The sequence below is a fragment of the Salmo salar genome, chromosome 12 (assembly GCF_965601325.2).
Source record: "Salmo salar chromosome 12, fSalSal1, whole genome shotgun sequence".
Taxonomy (NCBI): domain Eukaryota; kingdom Metazoa; phylum Chordata; class Actinopteri; order Salmoniformes; family Salmonidae; genus Salmo; species Salmo salar.
In genome coordinates this window covers 30,462,339-30,477,674 of record NC_138302.1, presented here as the reverse complement: position 1 = coordinate 30,477,674, position 15,336 = coordinate 30,462,339, and the positions used below count along the sequence as shown (strand labels likewise).

The window sequence follows — 15,336 nt, the reverse complement described above, 5'->3', positions numbered from 1 at the left end:
GAAATGGAAGAGGGAGATGGAAGAGGGAGATGGAAGAGGGAGATGGAAGAGGGAGATGGAAGAGGGAGATGGAAGAGGGAGATGGAAGAGGGAAGAGGGAGATGGAAGAGGGAGATGGAAGAGGGAGATGGAAGAGGGGGGTATTTTGCCACTGCAGAGTGTAGTCCAGAGAGGATGGGAAGGAATCAAACTGCAGGATTATAACCAGGGGTGTGAATTCAATCGGGAAACAACTCAGCAGACTTGCTCTTAAACCTAATTCATATCCACAGGGGGTTCCTCTCCTCTATTCCTCTATTCCTCTACACCTTCACACTTACTGCCTTCTGCCTCCTAATTGCCCGCACTGGCAAAAACAAGAGAGACTTGTGTGTGGTGTTTGAGTGGGGGGAAATGTGTGTGCATGTATTTGTGTGTTTCAGTGTGTGTGTGAGAGCGTGCACAACCAGCCAGGGAACAAGGCATTCAGGGCGAATACTGGTTCCTGGTGCGTCATTAATATACATGAGATGGTAGAAGAGAAGGAAGGAGAGACATTTTTTAGCATAATGAAAGAAATACAGAAAAAGAGAAATACAGAAAAAGAGAGAGAGAGAGAGAGAGAGACAGAGACACACACACACACACACACACACACACACAGGTGGTAAGCTTATCTTTCTCCCTGAGAGATAAACAGCCAAGGTGTCCGTGGAGGCGCGTGGAGAAAGACGGGCAATACCTGACAGAAAACTTAATGAACTATGTGAGGGGAATCAGAGTGTGTGTGTGCGCGCATGTTGGGAATCAGGGCAGACAAGAAAATTGATCAACTGCAGAGGGGAACGTGCAAAATAAATACATTTATATCTACACTGAACAAAAATATAAAAAGCAACATGCAACAATTTCTAAGATTTTACTGAGTTACAGTTCATATAAGGGAATCAGTCCATTTAAATAAATACATTAGGCCCTAATCTATGGATTTCACAGGACTTGGGAATACAGATATGCATCGGTTGGTCACAGACACCTTAAAAAAAAGGTAGGGGCGTGGATCCGAAACCCAGCCAGTATCTGGTGACCACCACTTGCCTCATGCAGCGCGACACATCTCCTCCGCATAGAGTTGTCCAGGCTGTCGATTGTGGTCTGTGTAATGGTGTCCTACTCCTCTTCAATGGCTTGTGAAGTTGCTGGAGATTGGCAGGAACTGGAACCCGCTGTCGTACACGTCGATCCAGAGCATCCCAAACAGGCTCAATGGGTGACATGTCTGGTGAGTATGCAGGGAATTGTGTACAGATCCTTGCGACATGGGGCTGTGCATTATGGTGCTGAAACATGAGGTGATGGCGGTGGATGAATGGCACGACAATGGGCCTCATGATCTCATCACGGTATCTCTGTGCATTGAAATTGCCATCGATAAAATGCAATTCTGTTTGTTGTCCGTAGCTTTTGCCTGCCCATATCACAACCCCGCTGCCACCATGAGGCACTCTGTTCACAAAGTTCACATCCGCAAACCGCTCGCTCACACGACGCCATCTGCCCGGCACAGCTGAAACAGGGATTCATCCGTGAAGAGCACACTTCTCCAGCGTGCCAGTGGCCGTCGAAGGTGAGCATTTGCCAATTGAAGACGGTTACTACGCCGAACTGCAGTCAGGTCAAGACCCTGGTGAGGACGACGTACACACAGATGACCTTCCCTGAGAGAGCATGCAGATGACCTTCCCTGAGAGAGCATGCAGATGACCTTCCCTGAGAGAGCATGCAGATGACCTTCCCTGAGAGAGCATGCAGATGACCTTCCCTGAGAGAGCATGCAGATGACCTTCCAACCATTTTCTGCCAGTTTGTGCAGAAATTCTTTGGTTGTGCAAACCCACAGTTTCAACAGCTGTCCGGGTGGCTGGTCTCAGACGACCCCCCAGGTGAAGAAGCTGGACGTGGAGGTCCTGGGCTGGTGTGGTTACACGTGGTTTGCAGTTGTGAGGCCAGTTGGACGTACTGCCAAATTCTCTAAAACAACGTTGGAGGATCCTTATGATAGAGAAATTAACATTCAATTCTGTGGCAACAGCTCTGGTGGACATTCCTGCAGTCAGTATGCTACTTGCACCCCCCTCAAAACATGAGACAACTTGGCATTGTGTTGTGTGACAAAACTGCACATTTTAGACTGGCCTTTTATTGTCCCCAAGGTGACCGACCCATCATGCCGTTTAATCAGGTTATTGATATACCACACCTGTCAGGTGGATTGACTATCTTGGCAAAGGAGAAATGCTCACTAACAGGGACGTAAACACAATGCTGCACAACATTTTAGAGAAATAAGCTTTTTGTGCATATGGAACATTTCTGGAATATTTTATAACACTTTACATGTTGCGTTTATATTTTTGTTCAGTACATTCTTTCCACGAAGAGGCTCTACATAAACTCACAAGAATCTGCTTTGTCTCCACAAAAACGTACAAATAGTGCTTTAAGCAGCGATTTATAGAAGCATACTGTAGGAATTGGTACAGTGAACAGCGGTGCATTTCCATGTACAGGACAGTGATTTGCATCCGTTTAGATCTCTGAAAACAAACAACTATGAAACGTCTACAACATTATCCAACCCACTGCTTTATGGAAATAGAAACATTAAGCATTGATGCATACTTTGCATAGTAACATGGTACCTAGCGTGTCTTCAACATCATCCAACCCACTGCTTTATGGAAATAGCAAAACTAAAACATTGATGCATAGTATAATAGCATGGTGTACAAAGCAGTGGTGTATGCCCCTACATCGCAGTCACACTACAACATTACACAATCCTCTAGTTGGAATGAATCTTGCATTGCCAGTTGCCACACATCCAAGCCTTCACTTGGATAAAGTCAGTGGTAATCGAGGTTCATTACGCAACCTTCTCGTTTTCTGGGATTTTGGATTGTGCCAAGAGCCTAGCGTGTAGCAGCTGGGGCCTTGCTTTCCTGGAGAGCTGTGTGCTGTTGTGTCCCTCTCTGCCCCCTGTCCTGGTTCTGCCCGGTTGGCACCGGTCCCAGCCTCTGTTTTGGGGCTAATCCATCTATTTATCCTGTGTCGGAGGAGGGGATAAAGGGCGAGGAGCAACAGCTAAACCACTAATCCAGCTACAGCACTGGGACACTTTTAACGAGATCCCAGATTGGGGCTGTCTGGATTACAAAGAAAGAAAGAGCGACAGAGAGCGCGACAGAAAGAGAAAGAGCGCCAGAGTGTGAAAGAGCAGACCCATTAGGTTCAGACAGGCAGTCCCAACAAGCCCACTCAGACTAGAGAGGCTCAGGGTAGGGGACAGGCCTCTGAATCTAGTCTGCCCAGATGGCCCCTCTCAGACACTCTTCTTCCCCCCGGGAGGGCTTTCTATCAATGTTTGCAAACTGTCAACAACAGTAGAGTTTCAGGGTCAGCACAGAGACAGAGAGAGCGAGAGGGAGAGAGAGACCTTTTGTTTATTATCTATTTCACTTGCTTTGGCAATGTAAACATATGTTTCCCATGCCAATAAAGCCCTTCATTTGAATTGAGAGAGAAGGCAGAATCGACAGGAGCTTTTAATGCAGGAGAAGAAAGCACACACACACACAAAACACATGCACACCACAAGCTAACCCCTCAAGCTAACCCCTCTACCCTGCTCTCTGCCCTGCTCCACTGACAGGTGTAGTGAGTGGTATGACATCTACCACTTGTGAAGGAGCTCAGGGGTTACTTAGGGGAGGAATGAGTCACTCTGGTGTACCTCTAATGCTAACTATGTCTCTCGCCTCACAGGAGACACAGCAGGCAGCCGGGCCTGGGCACGTTAGAGCTAGCGTAAACAAGTTAGTGGGGTAATGCTAACTGACTCACCCCAGGTAACAGACGAGCAGATGCTACAGAGGTAACTGCAACTGATCCTATTTTGAGGAGAACTATTGAACTAGATTATGCTTTACAAAGTGAGCGATGAACGGGAACACTGACGGTTTGACAGTCTGCGGTCTGTCCCGTCTCTCGGTTCTTGGGGGTGTGTGTGTGTGTGTGTTTTGTGTGCTGTGGTTGCAGTCACATTTCTTTACACGAAGGGATGGAGCATGAATTTGCACTTCCAATAAAATGTGCTAACGATGAGTCGAAATCTACTTTGCCTATTGTCTTCTTTTAGTGAAAGTGATTTACAAAAGTAAACATTCTAGCAATATGCTGGCTACTGTTGATAGTCTGCAAAAAGAAAGCTACAAAAAGACACGTAGCATTAGTCTTGGCTAGCCTACTGTAGCCATGTCGATATGTCTTTTGGACTCTTAAAGAGGCAGCGTCCTATTTTCAAATCTTCTCAAAAAGACATACTTCAGAAACAAAAACGTATACAATTAATACAATGCAGTTGTAAAGAATAGCGTAATGACTTACATTGCCGAATTATATTACACAGCTTTATAAAACATATAATAACCAAATGTAGCCGCTTAATAGCTGAATTTAGAGAAAGCATGCCAACCTATAGGCCCTGCATGACCCCAGTTCATTTAAAGGGATACTTCTGGGTTTTGGCAATGAACGAAGTTGGTGTTAGTTTTTGCAAGCTAATGCTAGGTACCTACTAGCATGCTAGCCGTTACCATAGTCTTCCAGCCATTGTGTTAATGTTAGTTAGCAATTGCGCTGATGCTAGTTAGCAACTTCATTCAAACATTCATTGCCAAAATATTGAATTATCCCTTTAAAAACTACACCATGTCTGGGCCAGTAGAAATTCTGAGCATGCCAGTAGATTTTTGCCAGCGTCCAACGTTAACTGGATGATTTTTACCAGTGAGAAAAAAAGCTAATGTTGGACCCTGGCGTGTTTCATAAACAGCCACAGAGTGGTGGCGCATAGGCTATTTACTGTGCTTTGATTGACGAACAGCAAGCTTAACTCATCTATAAAATGTGTGGAACTGACTGAATAAAGTCAATCTCATATATACTTGCCATTTATACATTTTTTATTTAATTTATTTCACCTTTATTTAACCAGGTAGGCTAGTTGAGAACAAGTTCTCATTTGCAACTGCGACCTGGCCAAGATAAAGCATAGCAATTCGACACATACAACAACACAGAGTTACACATGGAATAAATAAAACAGTCAATAATACAGTAGAACAAAAGAAAACAAAAAGTCTATATACAGTGAGTGCAAATGAGGTAAGTTAAGGCAATAAATAGGCCATGGTGGCGAAGTAATTACAATATAGCAATTAAACACTGGAATGGTAGATGTGCAGAAGATGAATGTGCAAGTAGAGATACTGGGGTGCAAAGGAGCAAGATAAATAAATAAATACAATATGGGGATGAGGTAGGTAGATAGATGGGCTGTTTACAGATGGGCTATGTACAGGTGCAGTGATCTGTGAGCTGCTCTGACAGCTGGTGCTTAAAGCTAGTGAGGGAGATATGAGTCTCCAGCTTCAGTGATTTTTGCAGTTCGTTCCAGTCATTGGCTGCAGAGAACCTGAAGGCAAGACGACCAAAGGAGGAATTGGCTTTGGGGGTGACCAGTGAGATATACCTACTGGAGCGCATGCTACGAGTGGGTGCTGCTATGGTGACCAGTGAGCTGAGATAAGGCGGGGCTTTACCTAGCAGAGACTTGAAGATAACCTTTAGCCAGTGGGTTTGGCGACGAGTATGAAGCGAGGGCCAACCAACGTGAGCGTACAGGTCACAATGGTGGGTAGTATATGGGGCTTTGGTGACAAAACAGATGGCACTGTGATAGACTGCATCCAGTTTGTTGAGTGGAGTGTTGGAGGCTATTTTATAGATGACATCGCCGAAGTCGAGGATCGGTAGGATGGTATGTTTGGCAGCATGAGTGAAGGATGCTTTGTTGCAATATGGGAAGCCGATTCAAGATTTAATTTTGGATTGGAGATGCTTAATGTGAGTCTGGAAGGAGAGTTTACAGTCTAACCAGACACCCAGGTATTTGTAGTTGTCCACGTATTCTAAGTCAGAGTCGTCCAGAGTAGTGACGCTGGACAGGCGAGCAGGTGCGGGCAGTGATCGATTGAATAGCATGCATTTTTACTTGCGTTTAAGAGCAGTTGGCGGCCACGGAAGGAGAGTTGTATGGCATTGAAGCTCGTCTGGAGGTTAGTTAACAGTGTCCAAAGAGGGGCAAGAAGTATACAGAATGGCGTCGTCTGCGTAGAGGTGGATCAGAGAATCACCAGCAGCAAGAGAAACATCATTGATGTATACAGAGAAGAAAGTTGGCCTGTGGCACACCCATAGAGACTGCCAGAGATCCGGACAACAGGCCCTCCGATTTGACACACTGAACTCTATCAGAGAAGTAGTTGGTAAACCAGGCGAGGCAATCATTTGAGAAACCAAGGCTGTCGAGTCTGCCAATAAGAATGTGGTGATTGACAGAGTCGAAAGCCTTGGCCAGGTCGATGAATACGGCTGCACAGTAATGTCTCTTATCGATGACGATTATGATGTCGTTTAGGACCTTGAGCGTGGCTGAGGTGCACCCATGACCAGCTCTGAAACCAGATTGCATAGTGGAGAAGGTACGGTGGGATTCGAAATGGTCGGTAATCTGTTTAACTTGGCTTTCGAAGACCTTAGAAAGACAGGGTAGGATAGATATAGGTCTGTATCAGTTTGGGTCTAGAGTGTCACCCCCTTTGAAGAGGGGGATGACCGCGGCAGCTTTCCAATCTTTGGGAATCTCAGACGATACGAAAGAGAGGTTGAACAGGCTAGTAATAAGGGTTGCAACAATTTCAGCAGATCATTTTAGAAACAGAAGGTCCAGATTGTCTAGCCCGGCTGATTTGTACGGGTCCAGATTTTGCAGCTCTTTCAGAACATCAGCTATCCGGATTTGGGTGAAGGAGAAATGGTGGGGGCATTAGGATAAGGGTACGGCTAAAGGCTATGTGAACTGGCCGTCTAGCACGTTCGGAACAGAGAGTAAAAGGAGCAGGTTTCTGGGCACGATAGCACAGATTCAAGGCATAGTGTACAGACAAAGGTAAGGTAGGATGTGAGTACATTGGAGGTAAACCTAGGCATTGAGTAATGATGAGAGAGATATAGTCTCTAGAGACGTTTAAACCAGGTGATGTCAGGAATTCACAAGGTCCTTTGCTGTTGTTGTGGGATTGATTAGCAGTTCACACCAAAGTACTTTCATCTCTAGGAGACAGAACGCGTCTCCTTCCTGATTGATATGACGGCTGCGTGGTGCCATGGTGTTTATACTTGCATACTATTGTTTGTACAGATGAACATGGTACCTTCAGGCGTTTGGAAATTGCTCCAAAGGATGAACCAGACTTGTGGAGGTCTACAATTTTTTTTCCTGAGGTCTTGGCTGATTTCTTTTGATTTGCCCATGATGTCAAGCAATGAGGCACTGAGTTTGAAGGTAGGCCTTCAAATACATCCACAGGTACACCTCCAATTGACTCAAATGATGTCAATTAGCCTATCAGAAGCTTCTAAAGCCATGACATCATTTTCTGGAATTTTCCAAGCTGTTTAAAGGCACAGTCAACTTAGTGTATGTAAACTTCTGACCCACTGGAATTGTGATACAGGGAATTAGAAGTGAAATAACTTGTCTGTAAACAATTGTTGGAAAAATTACTTGTGTCATGCACAAATTAGATGTCCTAACAAACTTTGGGGTGGCAGCGTAGCCAAGTGGTTAGAGCGTTGGACTATTAACCGAAAGGTTGCAAGTTCAAATCCCCGAGCTGACCAGGTACATATCTGTCATTCTGCCCCTGAACAAGGCCGTCATTGAAAATAAGAATTTGTTCTTAACTGACTTGCCTAGTTAAATAAAGGTTTAAAAAAAACTTGCAAAAACGCTACTTTGTTAACAAGAAATTTGTGGAGTGGTTGAAAAATGAGTGTATGTAAACTTCCAACTGTAGGTATGCACGTCAGCTTTGACATCGGTGTTAAACTAGACATCGGCCGATACCGATGTTGGCATTTTTAGCTAATAATCGGCCGATTCCGATATGTTCACCGATATATCGTGTGTCCTTAATTACAAGTCATACAAATCTCAAGCCCATCAGCAAGCTAAATCTATGGCTAGTTGGTTAATGTTGGCTAGTCAGCATGTTAAATAGCGATTTTCATAAATTAACTTCATGACCAAAAAATATGCATAATCCTTTTCTGCATTAATATATTCCTTTTAACTGTACATTTTTTTTGCATGATTTGTTATGACGTTATAATTACTTACGTTTGCTTCCATCATAATATTTTTGCCAGCCATCTTCCTGAAGCAACTTTAGAGACTTCGGTCGCAGTGCTTCATGGGAGTTCTGTTAACCACTAGATAGAAAGTCTGCTTGTCAATTCGCATCGGTTGGAGGGACAACTACAGGGCTCAAAGGCACTACCCCTCGCTCAAAGTTGAATTGGAACACCACTCTGACTTGATGTGGCTCGCGGGATGGCGCAAAACAGAGGGGGAGTGCTAAGGGTGGGGGGTACTGGGATTAAGCCTGAAGAGGCGAAGCGAGAGGGTTTACTCCGCCCAAAATCTGTCCACATTTAGCAGACTATTAAGCAAATGAGGTGTTTTTGTATGGGGAGCAATGAGAGTTTAGTAAAGATAAAAATGTATTGCTATTGTGATAAGTGAGGCTTTTTGATCTAATAGTCATTTCGTAATGCTTAGCATGTTATGGGTGTACTGACAGTGTGACGCAAGTGACATCCCGGCAACTTTGAGAAAAAATACTTTATATCAGCGTTGTCCCTGCTAGAACTCGTGACAGTCTATGCATATTCATGAGGTTAGCATAGCATCTCACTCTACATTGAATACAGGCGGTTGACGCCTCATCAAATATTCAAAAAAAGTATTAAATAATGGAGATCTATACGCCAATCACCAGAGAGGAATAGACAGAAGCTCGACAGCCTGCCATTCCGCTCTGTGGATAACGAATCCCATTGTTAGGGGGGGAGACACGTATCCCATCATTATATCCAGTATCTCTGGTTATACCCAAACTCTAGTCTATACCCAGAGTTTCTGTTGAGGGTTTCTGATGAGTTTCCTCTGAGAAGTAATAGTTACGATATTGTAACGATCCCGTTACAACCATTTCTGTGCCCATTCAAACAAAAATAACCATATTTTGCAGTTCCAGAAGCCATACAACACGGAAATGACACTTTGGCAACCACATAAGCAAAAGTTATGGGTATTTTCATGCTCATTATGTTGATGGAATTGTGTTCCATCGCGACGGCCAAATTACAGGATGGGAGAGAAGATTGCTTCATTTATCTCCCAATCACACACACACATGCGCACGCGCGCGCACGCACACACACACACACACACACGGTTCCTGATACAATTACGCTTTTCCTGGAGTTGAAGCAAACCAGTAAATAATCCTGCAGTGAGAATTTAGCCTGTTCCCTCCAGTCCCCTGAAGTATATAAATACAGTGAGAATTTAGCCTGTTCCCTCCAGTCCCCTGAAGTATATAAATACAGTGAGAATTTAGCCTGTTCCCTCCAGTCCCCTGAAGTATATAAATACAGTGAGAATTTAGCCTGTTCCCTCCAGTCCCCTGAAGTATATAAATACAGTGAGAATTTAGCCTGTTCCCTCCAGTCCCCTGAAGTATATAAATACAGTGAGAATTTAGCCTGTTCCCTCCAGTCCCCTGAAGTATATAAATACAGTGAGAATTTAGCCTGTTCCCTCCAGTCCCCTGAAGTATATAAACAGAGTGAGAACGATCAATATCAGGAAGTGGCTTTATTGACATCACAGTAAAGACAAATGAGGTGTGAGAAGGCAACTTTCACAGCCGAAATGGAACCCTATTTTCCTTTATAGCGCACTACTTCTGATTGGGCCCATAAGACTCTGGTCAAAAGTAGTGCAATATATAGGGAATAGGGAGCCATTTGAGACTGTTGCAATAAAAACCCCAAAGCTTATGGAGGGAGGGAAAACAAAGCTTCTAGTTAGGAAGCCATCCGTATTGAGCTAACAGGCCAGGGTATTGTATTGTATTGTATTGTATGGTTGGTCCACATGGGAGAAGGCCGGTTTAGGTTTAATCAATGGTTAAAGCATTTGACTGGGCTTAGAGATGGATCTTTGAAACAGCACTGGAGAGAGGGTGAGAGGCTGTGTGGGGTGTGAGAGAGAGGTGTGGGAGAGGAGAGGGTGAGAGGTATGTTTCTGAGGCATTAGACAGAGCGGTGTTGGGATCGCAGCTTTGACGAAAAACAATGTTGATCATCCCACGCTAGTCCCACTGCGGATTAGTTTAGTTTAGTGTGTGTGTGTGTCTGTGTGCGTGTGTCCTCTAGGGTGTGCTTTACACTATTTTGTGTGTGTGCGTATCTAATTGCATTCCCCCTAGGCTAAGGGCGGAGAGGCAGGTAGCCTAGTGGTTAGGCAGGTAGCCTAGTGGTCCCTGAGCTGACAAGGTAAAAATCTGTCGTTCTGCCTCTGAACAAGGCAGTTAACCCACTGTTCCTAGGCTGTCATTGTAAATAAGAATTTATTCTTAACTGACTTGCCTAGTTAAATAAAGGTAAAATAAAAAAACATGGTTGTGAAGCTGAGAGTCAAGAACAGCATTGATGTGACAGGAAACCATGTTTTGCTTTTCACATTGTCGAGCCCATGATCACACTCTTAGCTAAAGAGCAGTAGGGAGTGTGTTGCGGTAAGCCTCAACTACTGTAGCCCTGCAGAGAATTACAACTGGGTGAATTCAACCCATGCAAAATGAAACTATCTGGCAAGTTGTGAGGTCTGGAAAGTTCTGAACACACCTGAGAAGATAGACACTCTTTTCTCTTCTCCTGAAAGTTTAAAATCCCTCGTTCCTTAGATTTTGTCAAATCTCAGGACATTCCCAACCGAAATGGAGCGAACTCAGCATCTACCCATCCCAAACCACACAGGAAGACAAGCAGGAAAACAAGGCTCCAGGATGGCTTCAAAGTGAACACAGGGGTAATAAGAGCAGCCTTACGACTGGGTCAGACAGTAGCAGTAAAGTTTTCAAAGCTACAGTGTGACAACTCTGTGTGTGTGTGTGTCTCTCTGTGCATGTGTGCACTGCCAGCCCTCCAGTCAGACGATCTCATACTGTAATTAGGTCAGATTCACTTCGAAGGGTAATAAGCATCATCCATGCTGCAGTAGCCGCGGAGGGGGTGCGCAAAAATGTTTTGAACACCCTGCCATTGTATCGAGGGGAGTGCACGATTTGTTAGGACACCCGGACATTAGTTCACAAACCTAATGTGATGGTTTTATTCTTCAAAAAGAACCCTGTTCTATCAATTTAGGTCCGGTGTTTGGGTTGTTAAAGTTATAAACACTAGTCTACCTCTCCTTCTGCCATCCCACTCCCTCTTCCTTCGTCATGCTTTGTTTTTCTGCCCTGTAATTGAAAAGTCAATATACTGTAACTCTGTACACACAGTGACGGGAGGTGACGAGAGAGAGCCTGGCACAGGAATGTGGGTTTACTTTAGGCCTGTTCTCCCTCTGTCTTCTTTAGCACCTCTAGCAGGTCACATGCTGTGACATGGGACCTGCTAGTTTGTTTGTTTAGATTACTCTCGCTCCCTTCCCAATAGGCAGGATGAAGTGAACGAGGGATGAAGGGAACAGAGGAGAGAAATGGAGAGATGGAGGAGTGCAGCCAGCCGCATCTCTCACCTTCATTACCTCCTTCTGGAGGACAAAGAGAAGGACAAGATCTGTGACAGAGAAGAGCAGATGGATTAATGACTGTTCTGTTCTTCTCTCAATGGGGATAGTCAATGTGGGTCTATTATTGTCTTTCCTTCCATCGCCCTTGTCTTGACACTCATCTGAATAGGGTGGTGATTTCACCTTGTAATGGGACTATATACTGTACATTTGCCCTGTCAAAGGAGTCAGTGTCACCCACACATGCAGGTGCACACGCAAGCATACACACTCAGAAATAGACACATAGGAAGCCTATGGTCAAATGGCAGAAGAACATATCATGCATAAGTGACCCATAGGACGCAGCTTCTGGTGTATAAGCTCCTAAGAAACCTAGCAGGTTAGCATCCGCCATGGGAATGAGTTCAGTTCACTAGATAGCGTTGGCAGACGCTGCCTATCCTTCACTGTACATTCACAGTACATCCCGTTTTAGACTCCCGCTGCCTCTGGCATTCTGGGAGAGCGGAGTGGAGTGCTTTCTTTCTCTCTCTCTATCCATCCTTCTGTGCCTGCCTGCCAGCTCGGAGCACAGACTTCTGGTGTCCGTGGGTTCGCACCAAAAAGTCAAAGAGCCAAAGTGCAACCTTGCAGGCCTGAGATCTGTGCTGTATAGCCTTAGCCAAACTGCATTGACAATAGCAACAGGATTTGGCTATACAGCAAAAACTAATCTGGGACCAGTGCTGCTACTTCCCTAAAAACTATTTAGCCAGACACAATCAGGTGACTTGAGACCAAAGCTGTTTGTTGTTTCTTTCTTCTCCTTTGTTTGACCAGAGTGATGCTCCATTCTCTTTGGACTTCTGTCAGACACGCAGCCCTTGGCCAGGTTCCTGTCTCAGATGGTTTTTCTTTCCACTCCTTGCAGGCTAAATTTAGACCTGATGCTGCCTGGCTTTTCTGCTGTGGCCTCAGTTGACAGAAAAGAGAAAGAGAGAGAAATAGAGAAAGCGAGAGAGAAAGAGATTGCATGCCCCAGAGCCATTGAATGTCTGTCCAACAACAAAAAAACTCCCTAAATAAAAGCAGAGGTCTCCTCTCCTGCACTTCTAAATGCGTGAGAAAAACCGAGATGTCTTGATGTCGAGTAACACAAAAAACAAGACAAGACTTCTGTTCAGTAAGCGTTATTTATTTCTGACATGCTTCTCTTCCTGACATGCTTCTCTTCCTGACAACTCAATACCAGAGAATAAACTCCTCCACCCTTTGTAAAGTGGGGGATGGGGGAGTTACCCTACATATTCAGAGGAAATAATCTCTCATCTTCACAGATTTCTAAAAATATCCCAGGAGGACTTAATGTCCCCTGTATTGTAAGGGGATCTGAAGAACTGAGCTAAATCGATCATGGACATGGCACGTCACCCATCGGATGTATTCTAATTCTCAGCAATTCACCAAGACAGCTTATTCCATAAGAGCTCAGTTCATCAAGAGAGTATACCTACTTCATAAGAGCCACTTGACTGAATACCATGTAACAACACTTGTGTAATAGTACATGCTGGATCAGTACTGGAGCATTAACCCAGTGCCAGGCCAGAAGCTTTGAAGTGTGTGGTTAAGAAGAGGCCGCCCATGGGCCCTGAGAACAGTGCCAAAGAGCCCCATCCTCCCTCCATGGTCAGAATTCAATTAGGAAAGGAGGGATAGGATCACTGCCGACGTTCCTGAATCCCCTCCAGATTCTTCCTCTCTCCTTCCCTCCCTCTCTGAACTCAGAAGAGCCAAGACTGCATCAGCAGAGGAAGTTTCAAGACCGGAACTCAACTCAACAGAACCCTTTCGCAACTCCGGGCGGAGTTCATGCATGCTGCGCTACGCAGAAAGAACTGAGCAGGGGGAAAAAAATAATAGCCTCGGGTGTAGTAGTGTTTTTACCGGCAAGCTGTTGCCATACACCACATCACACTCTTGGACGATTAATATTTATGTGACCCCCGCCGAGCGAGCGAAGCCTAAGGCCCAGGGGATGGAGCAAGCTGCCTGGCATACTCCCCATCCCCAACTACAGCGCTGTGATGAAGAATGTTCGCTCTCCATTGAGCTTCATTTCTGTGAACAAACACAAGAAAGAAATCTATTGACTTGGCTGTTAGAATATAGCCTGCTTCCAGATTGGTTTGTGCTGTCTTGCCAAATGCTATGGTCATTGTCACGCCGGCTAAAAGCTTCGCTAATACAGGAGGGACATCCATTGGTTTGGCTGACAGAATGTACTATACGGATAGTAAAAGTTACTTAGACTAGTGTATACTGTACGCAGTATAGCCTGCACTCACATGCCTCCTATCACTGATCGGCAATCGCACCAATCGTCCTTCAGATATTCCTCTTGGACAATTACAGACTTGTTAAGTCGGTAGATGCCGTCAGAAGCGTGAAAGCCGCTGCATGATGAACTGAGGTTGACTCAGGCATCAAATTGACTGATAACTTTGTTCACCGTTTTCACAGCTCGAGGCCATATTTCTCTTAAAGCCACATGATCAGATATGTTCCTTTCTCTAGTGTGAACATCTACAACTGATGTTTCTCTTGAGGAGGTATGAATGCGTATTCCTGTCCTGGTTCGCCGGATCTGTTTCTGCCTCTGAACGTGGCGTTGCCGGGGTACATTGCCGGAGTAGAGGAGAACAGGGCAGGGAGGGCGAGCCAAGACCAGGGCCAGACCGTTCTCAAAACACCAGCGGAGAGAGGGAGCTGGAAAGAAGACAAGACTGCACACAACCACAACCAGCCATTTACCTCAGACACACACACACTTCACTCTCAATCTTTTCTTTACTGCATATTGTTTTTTTGCATATGGTTTTAACCCGAACTGACACCAGTATTATGATTGCAGTGCAGGCAGTCATGTGTCAGCGTGCAGTTATGCCACAAAAAGTTCAGCTATAATAAAGTTTTTCTAACCATTATAGCATGTCTTGAAGCAGAGCTGTTAAAGTACAGTTCTGACACTGAAATGAAGGAGCTGTCATAATCCCAGCAAGGGAAGGGGTGTGGTTCTAAACATACTGCCAGCTCATCCTCTCTCTTTCTTTCCTTCTCTCTCTCTGCTCTCTTTCCTTCTCCCTCTCCGTTTCTGACTCTCTGAGTGAGGAAAAATGTATAGAAGCCAAGCATGATACTGGAGACTTCCTGTTTCAGCATTATCACATAGCCTACTTAACCACAGAAGAAGTCCAATATTGCTGAACTACTGAGGATAAAGAAAGGATTTGATGGAAGTGCTTAGTCGTTTTTAACCAACTATGGGGAGGGTTACTTACCATAGCATTCTGACTCCTCTTGTAACATTTCCTTGACTCTAATTATTGTCATATAGGCTACGAAGACACATTTTGGGGTTGCTCATTCTGGTTCTCCACACAAAATGATGACTGCGTGTAATATAGGATGCTTGTTATAGGATGTGAGAAAGACAGAATCGTGTCCTGCCAAAGGTTACCAGTGCTATCCTTTTCCATATCTTTACGGAAACAATCGCTGAACTTTTCCTTGAAAACATGACACCGATTACCATATGACTT

At 44.8% G+C, this 15,336-nt stretch overlaps 1 protein-coding gene across 1 annotated transcript in view; it reads right to left on the bottom strand.

Moving 5' to 3' along the window:
• LOC106564671 (growth factor receptor-bound protein 2) overlaps positions 1-15,336 on the bottom strand; it is a 33,853-nt gene that overhangs the window by 17,641 nt on the left and 876 nt on the right. The gene's annotated exons all lie outside the window — the stretch shown is intronic.